Source organism: Papio anubis, chromosome 12, assembly GCF_008728515.1.
Source record: "Papio anubis isolate 15944 chromosome 12, Panubis1.0, whole genome shotgun sequence".
Lineage (NCBI taxonomy): Eukaryota > Metazoa > Chordata > Mammalia > Primates > Cercopithecidae > Papio > Papio anubis.
The window spans coordinates 75,659,592-75,675,378 of NC_044987.1; the positions used below are offsets into that span (position 1 = coordinate 75,659,592).

The 15,787-nt window shown below is 35.2% G+C and overlaps 1 protein-coding gene across 31 annotated transcripts in view; it reads right to left on the bottom strand.

Moving 5' to 3' along the window:
- The window catches only part of SOX6 (SRY-box transcription factor 6), a 766,932-nt gene that overhangs the window by 353,028 nt on the left and 398,117 nt on the right, over positions 1 to 15,787 (bottom strand). The gene's annotated exons all lie outside the window — the stretch shown is intronic.

The following is a 15,787-nucleotide window of genomic DNA, read 5'->3' on the forward strand; positions in this document are numbered from 1 at the left end:
CTATATTTATATTTTTAAAAACGTGTGTAAAGTAAGTCAGCCAGTCTTTGTGATCACCATCAGACTCCTGAAAATCCTAATTGCTCCTCTATCTCTTTCCTTCACAAGGAAGCCCAGTAAGAGTCAAGAGCATAAGGACAAGCATGAGGCAAAAGTTACATAGTTAATAACTAATGGGAAAAGGGGAGAAAAGGAAAATGATATCTGGAGCAGTAAATGTCTACATATATTAAAAGACATAATAATTGTACTCTACAAATGCTAGGTATTTCGGATTACTGTCATTGTATATAAGGTGGGAAAAAATGGATTTTCAGGGTTATTGAAAGCACACAATGAGATAATATTTGTAAGGTACCAAGGCATAGTGCTGGGCTCACAATATTGAGGTGGTGTTTAACAACTGGTAGGTACTATTTCCTGAAGGAAGGAACAGATTTAGGAATGGGACCAAAGAGATTTTTCTTCCTTCTGGACCTGAGGAATTGTGAAGTAAAAAATGTTTATGAGTCTCAAACTAAGATAAATCTTGTGAAACCTGGGAATATATTAAAAACAATTGAACTGTATACATTAAATGGGTAAATTACATGGTATATTTATTTTATCTCAATAAAGCTGAATCTTTTGATTAAGAGCTAAATCTCAATTTTTTCTGCATACCCATTGCTAGTACAATGCCCAGAATAGAGCTGCTCAATATATTTACGCTGAAATAAACGGAAAAGGATAAAATAAATGGGGCAGGGCAGGGAAGAGAGCTCCTCTTTACCTTCCTTCTAGATCCCTTCCTTCCTCCAGGAAAGATGTTTTATCTCACTTAATGTTTACAAGAATTCTGTGAAGTGATGCAGAGGAACCCCTTCTTTTAGATGCCAGTCATGGCTAGTATGTGGCTCCTTGGAACGGCCAGTTCATTCTCCACTTGTGTGAATGAAAATGCAGAGATATATTTGTCAAAGCCATTTAAACCTCTTAATAAAGTCCATATTAGACATCTGACCAAGGCTTTTATGAATTAATAATCACCATTTGATCAATCATACTTCAGTTGCTTCCATTTCAAATGCCAATTATTGTCACATTATAGCCAAAACACACACACACACACACACACACACACACACACACAAACAAACAACCAAAAAAAACCCTGACTCAACCTAAGGGATTAAAGAACAAGTCAAAACTGTAGTATGTGAAAGTGGTTACCTACAAATGACTCACCATTGACTATAATAAAGGAGATTTTCCATCACTGCCAAACTGAAATTGAAAGATGCTAAGAGAGGCTCTCCAGCCTAGTAACAACTTTAGATTTTCCTGAGAGCATTTAGGCTCCAAAGAGTACCATTTTTTCCTATCAGGACTAATGCCAAACAGTCTTATTTACATATTGTTACGTACTTGTTGGACTATGTTTCTTGTTCTTTACTCATGGGAATGTGGTCACTGCCATGCTGCACCACAGACAATAACCATGGGTTCCTTATTGCAATGATGACCCACACTGTTCTTAGCCCCATAATCTGTGCAAAGTGGCTCAATACTACCAAGCAGCAGACAGCAAGAGGCTAGAGAGTCATGATTTCCCCATAAAAGCCACAAGAATTATTTGCAATATGTCACCAAATTGTAAAAATAGGCAGTAAATAAAAACAAATGGCTTAAGTCGTGTAAGTAATGTTATACCATGCTTAACAACAATGGGAAGGGGCAAAATTTACCATTTCCAGCCACTGCTTTTTAACTTTCTAAAACCTAACAAATATTAACCTTTCATAAGTGGAAGTCTGTAAGCAATTCATCTGAGTAAAAGGGAACATAAATTAATAAACTTATAATAGGTTACTGTCTAATATGAAGTCAATAATGCCAACTTTAAAAAAAAAGTCTTGACAAAGAATCTCTGGTTTTTTTAAGGAGGCTATATAATTTTAAATTAATTTTATTATGAAAAAAAGCCCAGATTATTTTGTAATTTCTTTTTTTTTTGGGGGCGGAGTCTTACTCTGTCGCCCAGGCTGGAAGTGCGGTGGTCTGGCTGCTTGCAGCTCCGCCCTCCCGGAGTTCCGCGCCATTCTCCTGCCTCAGCCTCCCGGAGTAGCTGGGACTACAGGCGCCCACCACCTCGCCCGGCTGGTTTTTGTATTTTAGTAGGAGCCGGGGTTTCACTGTGATTAGCCAGGATGCTGATCTCCTGACCTCGTGATCCGCCCGTCTCGGCCTCCCAAAGTGCTGGGATTACAGGCTTGAGCCACCGCGCCCGGCCCATTTTGTAATTTCTTAAGAACAAAACAGGTCCAATGACACATCAATTGAGGCAAAATATCTGATATGGTTTAGATTTGTGTCCCTGCCCAAATCTCAAATTGAATTGCAATTCCCAATGTTGGAGGAGAGGCTTGGTGGGAGGTGATTAAATCATGGAGGCAGACTTTCCCCTTGCTTATGATAATGAGTGAGTTCTCATGAGATCTGGTTGTTTAAAAGTGTGTAGCACCTTCCCACTCTCTCTCTTCCTCCTGCTCCAGCCATATAAGATGTGTCTGCTACCCCTTTGCTTTCCGCCATGATTGTAAATTTCCTGAGACCGCCTCAGCCATGCTTCCTGTACAGCCTGCAGAACCATAAGCTCTTAAACCTCTTTTCTTTATAAATTACCCAGTCTCAGGTATTTCTTTATAGCAGTGTGAGAATGGACTAAACCAATGTCCAATGATAATATCTACCAAGTCTTAATGCATGTCACTGTAGGACTGCTGCGAAGAGACTTGGGACAATACATCCCTAAAGTAGTGGTTCTCAAGCTTCAATGTGTAGAATTATCTGGCAAGTGTGTTAAAATGCAGATTCCTTCACCCCATACCACCTTCCACAATGATGGGGCCAAGGAATCTGAATATTGATGAACAACCCAAGTGATTCCAATGCACAGGTCCTGATCCCACTTTAAGAAATACTGCTCCCTAAAGAACAATCATATAAATGTGTTTTGCCTTAATATTATAATGTGAATATAATTGTGTAAAAAATTTTTAAAACTGGTTGTGATTCTTCAAAATAACATAAAGGAAATTATTTTTCTTCTTTTGATCTTTCTTTTGAAAACAACCACTGTTTAACATGACTAAACACATGAACACCACAAAAAGAAGAACATGTGGGCACTGAGTTAGTAAATATTAGTTTATTCAAAGGAAATTTACTATAAATTTCTTTTCGTTCAACCCCTAACTTCGGCAGCCCCACCAAACCTACAGTGAAGAAAATTTTCAAAATATGATTTAAAAGGATCCCAGTCCCAAATAAAGGAAAAAAGCCATGTTGATTCAGATAATCTAAAGAGCATTTCACTGGAAATCAATTAAACACAGTATGTAAAATATATGTAGATGATTAAAAAGCACAGTAATATCAAAAAATAGTTATTAGACAAAGTTTCTAGGAAAGGAAAAGCAGTTTTTGCATATTTACGAATCAAGAATTTTAATTAAGATGTTTTCCAGTATTTGAAGAGATAAAGATTAAAAACAAAAAATATTAAAATGAATATCGTTCAGATTTTTCAGAAGTTACTATTCAAAACTGATTGTTCACCAATGGCATTCAAATGGCTTTAAATTTAAGTAGCCATCTTATGGTATTGAATATATCAAAATTACTCAAATCTCTGGGCATTTGTGTGTCTTGTTGCTTTTCCATGGAATGCCCTATATCTTCCTTAACTTTGACCCAACCCACTCTTCAAAGTTCAGATCAAACTGCATTTCATCCTTGAAGCACCCCTAACTATACTGGACCTCACTATCATGCTACCCTCCAAACTACACATCAAAGCACTTAATCATAACCACATAATTTAGCATTTAATAATATACTAGAATAAAATATTCATTACTATTTTGCATGTAATTTTCATATCTGTAACTAAATTTTAACTCTTAAAGGATTTCAGGACTTCAAGCTTCTTCTATAGACTTCCAGAGCATACAACAAAATTAAATAAGTGTGGACTGACAAACTTGAAACAACTACTTATCAAATGTGTCAAAAGTAATCAAAAGGCTGGGCACAGTGACTCACACCTGTAATCCCAGCACTTTGCGAAGTCAAGGCAGGAAGATCACTTGAGCCCAGGAGTTTGAGACCAGCCTATGCAACATAGTGAGACCCCATCCCTACAAATAACAAAAAAAAAAAAAAAAAATAGCTGAGTGTGGTGGTGCGCTGCTCGGGAGGCTGAGGAGAGAGAATTGCTTGAACCTAAGAGGTCAAGGCCACAGTAAGCTGTGATTGCTCCACTGCACTCCAGCCTGGGCAACAGAGCCAGACTCTGTCTCTCAAAAAAAAAAAGAAAAAAAATCAAACATTAGGTAAAGAGTAAAGATTTGCTCCAACAATGACAAGATTGCTTAAGCTAAACATTTAGAACTGAGATATTAAAACATAAGGAATTTATGATACAACTACATAGTGGAATACAACACAGCCATTAAAAACAAATATATCTATTGAACATACTGTTGTTTATAGTGATGAATAACTATAGGCAGCCTAGTTATTCCAATTGTAGGAATTATTTGAGTGTATTATGATTTTATCTATATGATGGAATGTTTTGGAGCTACTGAAAATAATAATTTTGCAGAAAATTTAATGAAATGTGGGAATATTCATAATGTATTGTTAGTTAAAAGTATATTAATAAAATTAATACACTTTCTTATTTTAAAATTTTGGATACATAATAGTTGCCCATATATATGGGGTTCATGTGATATTTTGATATAAGCATATAATGTGTAATGATCAAATTTGGGGAATTAGGATATCCATCACCTTCATCAACAGATAAATGAATTTTAAAAATGTAGTATGTATACACAATGGAGTATTATTTACAGTAAAAAAAAGAATAAAATTCTGTTATTTGCAACAACATGAATAGAACTGGAGGACATTATGTTAAGTGAAATAAGCCAGGCACAGAAAGACAAATATCACATGTTCTCACTCACATGTGAGAAGTAGTGAATAGAACAGTGGTTACCAGAGGCTAGAAAGGCTAGTGGTGGTGGGGAATAAAAGTATGAAAATATAGTTAGATAGAAGGAATAAGACCTACTGTTTGGTAGCACATTATACATCATTACAAAAATTATGTACAGAAAAAAAGAGATCATAGCACACAATAAAATGTTAATGGTCCTCTGAGTATTGGGATAACAGATAATTTTATTTCCTTTTTGAAGTTCTCTGTATTTTGTAAATGTCCTATCACAAATAATACTTTTAATCACAAAATAAATTTCATCTTCACATTTAAATATAAATATCAAAGTCACAGAAATAATTTATTCACAAGGAAAGATGTATTAAATGAAAAAAAAAGCATATACTGTAGTATTTAGATTATAACACCAATTATTTATATGTGTGCATAAGTGTGAATGTGCTCCCCTACACACAAACATACACAAACTGGAAAGATATATCAAAATATTTATAGTGATTCCTAAATGGTGGTAGGACTATTGGTAATTTTCATTTCCTTTTTTGCTTATCTGTGTTTTCTAATTCATCTTCCATAAACATATGACTCATGTAGTAAAGAAAAACAGAAGCTATTTTATACACAGATGCTTAGGGGAAACAGAAAAAAATAGTAATTTAAAAGAATAGATTTTGGCCTTCTTGAAGATGTCGAGAGAGTCAGTATATTATAGTTTCCCTCTACCAAACCCAGAAAAAATAAACAAGCTTTCTTTCCTTGGCATTCCTATAGTTGAAGGATCGCAAATATTATTTCTAATAAATCTAATTATTAAAAAATTAATCTTCATGTAAGCTAAAATCTAGATACTTATTGCTGTGGTTTGAATATATGTCCCCCCATAACTCATAAATCAAAGTCTAAGACCTAATCACTTTAGGAGGTGATTAAGTTATGAGAACAGAGCCCTCATGAATGGGATTAGCAACCTTATAAAAGTGCTGAGGGCAAACAGTTAGGTCCTTTTTGCCCTTCAGCCCTTCCACCATGGGAGAGCACAGTTTGTTGGTCCTGTCTAGATGATACAGTAACAAGGTGTCATATTGGAAGCAGAGTCTGGGCCTTCACCAGACACCAAACCTGCTGGTGCTTTGATCGTGGACTTCCCAGCCTCCAGAACTGTGAGAAATAAATGTGTATTGTTTATAAATTACCCAGTGTATGGTATTTTGTTATTAGCAGCAGTATTGGACTAAAACATTAATTACAACACATTGTTTCCTGTTTGCTCTCAAAAGATGCATAATATCAATCTATTTCCTCTTCCATGTGAGAGTTGTTCAAATATCTTAATGAAGACATCAAATTAATAGTCTTTTTCTAGGTAAAACTCCTGCACTTTCTAAACCCATTTCTCATTTGCCATGATTTCCAGACCCTTCATCACCCTCCTCTGATGCATTCGTCTCTAGATGTCATTCTAAAAATATGTCACCAACAACTAGATACCAAATTCTACATCTTCACTTTCAGCAGGAAAAAAACCACACTCAGCAAGATTGTTCCCTCCATGTCACATAGGCAGGACCAGTACAGCTAAAAATCTTTAAGTGCAGGTTTTCTGACACCAAATCCAATGTTTTTTTCTATTCCATAAGGCTATAGTTTTTTTTAAAAAAGTCACTCTCAACAGTAAAAGATGCCACAACGTCAATGATTACTACCTTCTAAGGCTTTTTGTTTCCATTCATTTCCAGAAAGGAGATTTATCTATATTTGAGGCAAAAATTATACTTTATTATTCACCTTAATCAAAGAATTACAAAGAAGTAACTTGTACTACTTAAGTATTGTTGTATAAGAAATCATCCCAAAACAAAGTGCTTAAAACAAAAATAATCATTTATTATCCTTAATGGTATCTGTAGGTCAGGAATTTGAGAGCATCTGGGCTGGGTGGTTCTGTCTCCAAGTCTCCCATGAGGTTACAGTTAAGTCAGTGGCTAAGGCCAAAGTCATCTCAATGACGTTTTTACTCACAGATAAGGTACCTGGGCTGGGAACATTTTAAGAGCTCGGGGCTGGGATAACTAGGGTTTCTTGGACATCTTACTCTGTCTCTACATGACCTTTCTGCATGGTCTCTTTTCTACAGTATGTTAATTTCAGGATAGCGAAACTTCTTTCTGATGTGGTGTCCCAGAGACAGCCAGATGAAAGCTATACCACTGTTTCTAACTTAGCCTGGGAAATCACACTGTATAACTGTCACTGCATTCTGTTCAATAGTGAGTCACCAAGCCTTGCCAATAGTCAAGGGAATGGGAATTAGACTCTGCCTTTTTATAGGGTAGAGCTATAATTATATCCTCAAATAGTTGCTATGAGAAATGAATCATGCATAAAGCACTTAGTACAATGCCTAGCATATAAGTACTCAATAAATGATAGCTACTCTTATTAAATACAAATGTCCTTTGTCCAATTGCCCTTTTTTTCAATTTTCAATTCTGCAAATACAGTCATGAAAACCACTGGCACCATTTTTAAGTTTTTATTCATACTTGTTCATCTAAGTGGAATAATAAATACTAAACTACATTACTTTCTTCATTATCAACGTTCACCTCAAACCAATTCCATTGAGATCTGGCTTCTCACAAAACTCCAGGAACTTTAGCACTTCTAATTTGCTTTTTCTAGGAATACTATCAATTCTTATTTATCCTATCTGCATATGAATTCTCTCTACTGTGTCCAGGAGCAGCTACAGTACACTACTGCTCTGATTCAGCTGGATTACCGACCACACTTAGACAAGGAATGCAGATGGTGAGCCATACTGGAAGCAGAGGAGAGTAGTGGGCTGGGGTTGCAAAAGTCAGATGAGATGTCAGGAATTAAGAGTCAGAAAGCATAGGTCAGGAGTTGAATCTTGCCTATATAATGAAATTGAAACCCACATACAGGTGGGAGTCACTGCAATTGGGAGAAATGATTGGGAAATGGCATAAGTAGCTGCAAGAATCAACTTCCTGCTACCCAGTACACTACCTGCTACCCAGTCTAATTGTAAGAACAGAATACTATTCACTTGTAACCTTTCCTGTATCCAGTAGCAAGAATGAATTAAATGTATTCATTCTTATAGCATTGTATGCTGTCAGTTTTGCTTTGTTTTCCATTTTAGTTGTAGCCTCTCCAGTTGCAATGTTATCCTCAACCTAGTCTGCCCTCCCTATAGAAAAGGTTTATTGAGATATCCAATAATAGATTTGCCCCGGTTTCAGACAGCAGTCAATCTACAACAAACTTCTGTTTCCTTAGGCCCTACTCAAAATCACCAAAAGAAAGCCCAAACCCTAAAATAGGTCCAAATAGAACACTCTCTTCCTAAGATGCTCTATGGTTCACTATGGCATATATTCTCCCTCATTAAAAATGAGTAGTAAACCCAATGTGTTCAGCTACAGATATGTTCCTGGTAGTCTTTGACTGGAGGGAATTAAGGAGCTACAATTTATGTAAGAAGTTAACACAATAGCAAAAACAACCAAAAGTCATTTATGTTTTAAATTACCATGGACTGGCAAATCAACCAAGTTAGTGATCAATCTTCCCTGCCAGGTCACATGGCTCCCACCACTAAACCCCATCCTTCCTTGCTATGCAGTGCATTTATATATTTAAAGTTTCAATTAAATGTCCAAATTATGTTATATAAGTTACACATACACATCTATGTTTACTATATTATATTAACTTATACCATAGACAATATATGTAATATTTTTTCTGATTCTCCACCTTAAACAATCTTTTGTTTTTTTGATGAACAAAAACTACTTGCCAACTGTGCTATATAAGACACCTTCTACTATAGTCTTATTGACTGACAGAAAAGATTTAGGTTCCAATAACTTCTTGCTAACAAAGGAAATCTAACCTTTTCAATATGCTGAAGATTAAATTGCAAACATTTATGGTTCTTTCTCAGAGGAAAAAAGTTATGTTTTTTCCTAATGTGACATACTGTAAGGAAAAGAATTGGGTTAAAGAAGCATATATAAATTAAAATGCGGTATTTGATTCTAATTGCCAACAGATTATTTATGACAAAAGTATCATTTTTTGAATGATAGTGAAAGAGTATTTTTGCTTTTATTAAAACTGATATTTGCTAGTATATTAGATTTACATAACATTTTCAAAACTGAAATAACATATGCCACTTGTCACTATTACTATGCTGTTGAGTAACAATAAAATTATTCATAGATGTGTCAGAAAATAGATTTGTTACCAATATTTGCTAAAGTGTCACGATTCCCAAGGCTTTAAAAATAAGCTGTTGTTTCCTAAATGTTATTTCAATTTGCAGAAAAAAAAATAACAAACCCAAAAGTTTGTTGAATGGCCTCATTAACATTCTATTTAACAAATAGAAGTAAATATAGTGAATAGATTAAATACAGAAAACATCCCCAAACCTGTCAAGACAGGCACATAGAAAAGCCCTGCATTATCTATACACTACCAGCCTCACACACAAAATTAGAATCTCAAGATTCAAAGGTCTTTAAAACTCCAATTGTTCAATGCCATCTAGCACTTGAATTCCCTGTGCAAGAGAAGACGGAATAATAAAATAGTTAACAAAGTACAGGCACCCTGGGCAAGATTTTCCAGTTTAAATCCCAGCTTTTCCACCTCTCATCCATATAAGCTCAGACAAGTTAGTTAACTTCTTTTTGCCTTAATTTCCTTGTCTGCAAAATGGCAATAATAATAGTGCAATAAAGAATTTATCTCAAAGAGTTATTATGGGAATTAAATGAATCAATAAAAATAAAACACTTAGAACAGTGTCATGACATAGTAAGTGATCATTAAATGGTGGTGGTTAGTGTTAAGATTTCCTTGACGAGTGGCTGTTAGGCCTCTCCCTAAACACTTTCACTAATAGAGGATTTAGCAGCTCCCAAAGTGGTCCATTCCATTTACTGAGGGTTATCTAAAATCCTTCTTGATAGAAATATGAAACCTGTTCCAATCCATATTTCTATTCCATGGAAACATTCAGAATGGCAGTTGTTCAATACATACTCACAGTTAGTACAGTACCCTTCTATCTTCTCTTCATCTAGGGAAAATATCCCTTTTTCCTTCATTTCTTCTTCATAAAACACAGTTTGGCCAATCTGAACATTCTCCTCTGAGTGTGTTCCAATTGTTTCTCTCTATATATCTCTTAAAGAGTAGTGCCCTAAATTCAATATACTCAGTACCATCTGAACAACAAGAATTAAGACACACTATCACCTGCCTTAGAGATGCCATGTTTTAAAGATTTCATACCATGTAAGCAGAGCTTTAAGGCAGGCCTGATAGTGAATTTCCCAGCAATTAAATCAATATTCTATCAATATTCAACTATTGGTCGGGTACAGTGGCTCATGCCTATAATCCCAGCACTTTGGGAGGCCAAGGCGGGCAAATCAGTTGAAGGCAGGAGTTCAAGACCAGTCTGGCCAACATGGTGAAATCCTGTCTCCACCAAAAACACAAAATATTAGCCGGGTGTGGTGGCACACACCTGTAATCCCAGCTACTCAGGAGAGGCTGAGGCAGGAGAATCACTCGAACCCAGAAAGCGGAGGTTCCAATGAGTCGATATCAAGCCACTGCACTCCAGCCTGGGCGACAAGACTCCAAGTAAAACAAACAAACAAAAACAACATTAAACTATTGACTGGTTCATGTGCCTACCAACTCTAGATAGTTATTTCATGTGGCAATTCACTGAAACCCAAACTACCATATACATGATACTCAATCTAAACAATAGTATTAAGCTAAGTCAAATTGGCTATCCCAATTTTAACACTGAAACCAAGAAAGTGAGAAGTGTCAAGAGGCTTAGTGATTATAGTTCAAATCCTTCTTTTTCGAGCTGAGGAAATTGAAGTCAAGAGATATAAAGTGACTTCCCTAAGGTCACACAGCAAATTAGGGCAGAGATGAACATAGGCTTTCTAGGAGGTAACCTGTGTTCCCTCTAAGAACCCCAGAGAAAAAAAAAATTTAAAAAAAAGGACCCCCTACTGAACAAAAAGAATGTCTTTTTGGGAATTTAAGGCATTGAGAAATAAAGGGAGTGATTATGCAGAAGCTGGAGATGTTGGACAAATTGGAGAGTCTCAGATGATTCCACAGAGCTCCTCTGAAGAAGGAACCACTTACTCTGGTGTCAAGTCAATCTTCCTCATGCTCTCCTCCTCTGCAGTTGTTTTCTTTTCATCCCCATTTGAGTGACATCCATATTGTTTGTTGTTGTTTTTGTAATAAGCAAAGTAACTAGTATGCTTTAAATGAAAAGAAATAACTCATGGTATGCTCTTCATACCTCACAAATCTTAACATTAAAAAGTATCAGAGCCCAATCAAGGTTTGTCAAATCCATTTGTTCCTTAATAGAGATGCAACTCTATTGACAGTTAAGTCCTTTCAACGCCCAGTTTGCCTAAAGAAGAGAGTCGAGAGAACAGATTGCTTTGTGTCACACATACTCAGGGCCACCCTGTGAGCTCAACAATCTCCTCTCTTCACTAGATCTTGCCCAGTAAAGCTCCCAAGTTTGAGGATTTCACTGAAAGAACCTTCAAATTTTCTTCTAATATGGTAAATTCATGTGGTGGGCTACCAATAAACTCTTTATAATTCAGAACATTTTAAATAACATCTCTAACTCTCTTGTTTAAGGTCTTACAACTAGAACAAATACAAAGAAACTAAAAATGATTCCTCAGAGGTTATGTTACTTATAAAACAACAATCTATTTACTCATCCATGCATCCACCCACCTATCTCTATATACATTTCCAGCAAAAGGGAAACGGGCCACAAAATGTCACCAATTTAACACAAGGCAGCAAATAAGTCTAACTGCCATCAGGTGCTCACAGTGTTTGGAAGCTGTGCATTCTTCTACCTGAATGCAATATACAACTTTGGACTGATGACTCAACTACAATCACAGAGCCCATATTTTCTCTCTGGAAAGAAAAACTTCTCTCTGAATTTTTATTTTTCCCTCTTAACTTCCAAATATCCAAAAACATAGATTCATTCCTTGACCTACTGTGTCATACAAGAGAACAGTAACCAAAAGGACAGCCAAATTCTAAATTTAATGTTAATTTCAGAAAGCAAAATAAATGAACTATAATCAAATTATATCTGAAATATATCAATGAGAGAATAAAAATGAGAGAATCATCTTAAGTAGAAGCATACCAGGTATGAAATAAATTAATATAACAAAGTCAAATATTGACTCTAAACTCAAGAGCAAAAGTTTTCTGAATTCATTCACGGATTACGTTAGTTTAATCCTGACTAACTCAGTGCTCATGCAAAAAATTATTACTTGCCACTGGAACTGACAAAAAAATTGATAAATAAAAGTAATTATCATATAAATATTTGAATTATTCATTTCTCGGCAAATGAATCTCTTCTATTATACCACCATAATCTATCTGTGCTTGAATGAGGGCATACTTCCTCTCAGAAATTTTGAGACATTTGAGAATATTGTTTTCTGAGTACTCTCAGTACACTGGGAGTAGAAACAAATCAGAGTTAAATTATAATGAAAGCAAAAGTTTACCAAATAATTTCCAATCATTTTATTAAATAAGGTTTTCCATTTTCCAGGGTGCTAATGAAATATAAAGAAGATAAATGAAAAGCATAAATATTCATTTCGAATTTCAACCTGATTGTAAAATTTTATTAGCAAAGGTTTGTAATTTATACTTTGGAATTTAGAATGTGGTTTACACAAAGATATATTATTGAACTCAATTTCCATCACCTAAAAACGATGCCTAGGGGTCAAGAGAATGTAGTAAAGGTTAATATCATAAAAAATAAATATGTCATCACATTGAAAGCTGTATTGACAAAAGTAATAATGGCTTGAAGTTGCTCTTCTTTAAAAGGTTATGCTTCTCCTGGAAAGCAAGGAAACTTTTTTGCAGAGGACAATCAAACGTGGAATAATTTCCATATCAAGGTAATTAATGCATATTCATTATAGGTGTTCAAGAAAGATTAGATTTATTTGTGGAGGGAACAGAGTAGGGTCTTTCCTGCTTGATGCAGGTGGTTTGAATAATCAGAGACAGCCCTTTCAACCTCATCTTCAAACAAATGATGCTAATAGGATTCATTGTGTTAAAGTTGCCTTTACGGAAAGCAACCCTCTCCAAATTAAAGAAGGTAGGTCTCAAGGTGTGCAAACACAATCCTGGCTTCCTCCTCCCAAAGTAATATGCTGTGTATCACAGTTGTCACCATCTTATTCCTGCTGATCTACAAGGACTTTGAGATTAATATTTCATTCTAATCACAAAAAGTTCAAATTAGTCATATAAACAACTGCATGCTATATAATATATACATTATTTTCTACATGTTGCTTGGAAGCATTATGAAAAAAATGTACAGATTTCACTGTTCCAGTTATCATACTTCATTATAGTAATGTAGCCAGAGGCTAGGCAAGAAAAAATTTTAAGAAGGATTTCTATACAAGAAAATATATATCAATCAGAACCACCTATGGACTGAAACATGCTCATAGAGTTCTGCTTTAATCAGAAAATTATTGGTGTCCTGAGATTAGCTTCCATTGATTAACCCTGACCAATTTTAATAAAAAATTTATTTTTTTAAAAAAGCTACATTCAAATGACATTTGAATCCATTAAGAAAAATAAAAGCTAAGTAGAACAGTCTTGCTCAATCAGACTGTTCATGCTAGACTAGACTATACCTGATTTTTTATTAGTAACCAAGTCTTATTTTAAATAATTATCAAAAAGCTACTTTTCCTATGTCTGTAAATGCTATAGACTCTAAGCTACACTTTGGTCATATAGAAGTGTTTGCAGAGGGATAGTTGACAGGAGAAGCCAAACCACAGGAGCAGCCCTGGCATTACTATGAGGTATACACTAGCAGGACATAGGTAAAGTGAATGAAAACAAAATATCCATCAAACATAGAAATATCACATAAAACTGAGGCAAATTAGGAGAACACTGGCTGAATCCAAGAAAAGATAATCCTTATGAACATGCAGGAATGTTGCAAATTGTAAGTGAATGTCAGTGATAGAGTTCATTAAGGGGTTCATGTTATAGTCAGTGCACTAGAAACCCTAGTCATTGGATCTTACACAGAATGAATGGTTAAAATCAAAATAAACATGACATGTGACATCTCCTTAAACACATTCTGAATATGCAATTTTATTTCACTGAAAAAAAAAAGACACTAATGTCCGATTTTCCTTGATCTTTCAAAATACAAAAGAAATGCAAAAAGTCTTTGCACAGATGTAGCAAAGTACTGGATTTTTATATTTTGGCAGGTGCTCAATATGCAGCCCACATAATCACATGTTAATGACTGGAGTGTGTTAATCAGCATGCATACCTGATTCCTTCTTGCCCAAGGGGGGAAAAAAGCCAACTATTCCAGAGCATGTTAATGTCTCTACTTTTTTTTTTTTTCTTTTTTGAGACGGAGTCTTGATCTGTCGCCCAAGCTGGAGTGCAGTGGCACAATGTCAGCTCACTGCAACCTCCACCTCCCAGGTTCAAGCGATTCTCCTGCTTTAGCCTTCTGAGTAGCCGGGACCACAAACACGCATCACCTGGCTAATTTTTGTATTTTTAATAGAGATGGGGTTTCACCATGTTGGCCAGGCTGGTCTCAAACTCCTGACCTCAAGTGATCCACCTCCCTTAGCCTTCCAAAGTGCTGGGATTACAGGCATGGGCCACTATGCCTGGCCTAATGTCTCTACTTTTGATGAAGATTTTAATAATATGCTAGGTAAGAAAGAAAATTTTTCCAAAAATTATTCTTAGAAAGGCATATTATATAATTAAGAATCATGAAAAAATTATTTATATTTCCATAAACATTGAGATACTTCCAAGTATCATACCAGCAACCCTTTTGTTTAATTTAAACAATTTAGATTTGGGGAACTTTTAAAAATACATACTTTTTTTAAAGGACAGTACACATCATCAGGGTGTAAAAATATAAAGGTAATCAATGTGTTAACGCTAGACAACATTTGTTGTCTATTTCACTACCCACAGCAAGAGCTTTGCCAGATTCCATGCAATAAAATGTTTTATTTTTTAGTTCAAATTCTAAATAAATTTCTGTTATTAAATTTCTGAAATAGGTTGAAAAAGAGATAGCACTGTATGCAAATATAGTTTCAAAGTTACAGGAACTGGGAAATCCCCCATAAGTCTTCCTAGAAAATATTATGCAGTGATTCAAGGTAAGGATGACCATTTTCACCTGTTAACAGAAATTTAGGCTTTAACTTTACTAAAATTGAATGTATTTTCAAAATCCAAAAATGAGAGAAGTAGTAACTAAATGTCTCAAGAAGTCTAAACCTCACAGGTTTATGGACTTTTTTCCAGTGCTTCATATGCCAATCAGGTACCACAAAGGTGTACATAAATCTCACCTTAGGAGTTATCATTATGTCTATACACTAGTTAGGACCAAGTGAACGAGTGGGTTTCACTACACTTTCTAAAGTACAGTCCCAATAAAAGTAAGGAGTGCTGCCTACTACCTTAAATGACAAAATCTTACAAAAAACTGCCAACAATTCAAGTTTTTAAAATCTCTAAAATAACAAGATTAGAAATCTTCTCAAAGTCTGTCATAACAGCAAGACTGAA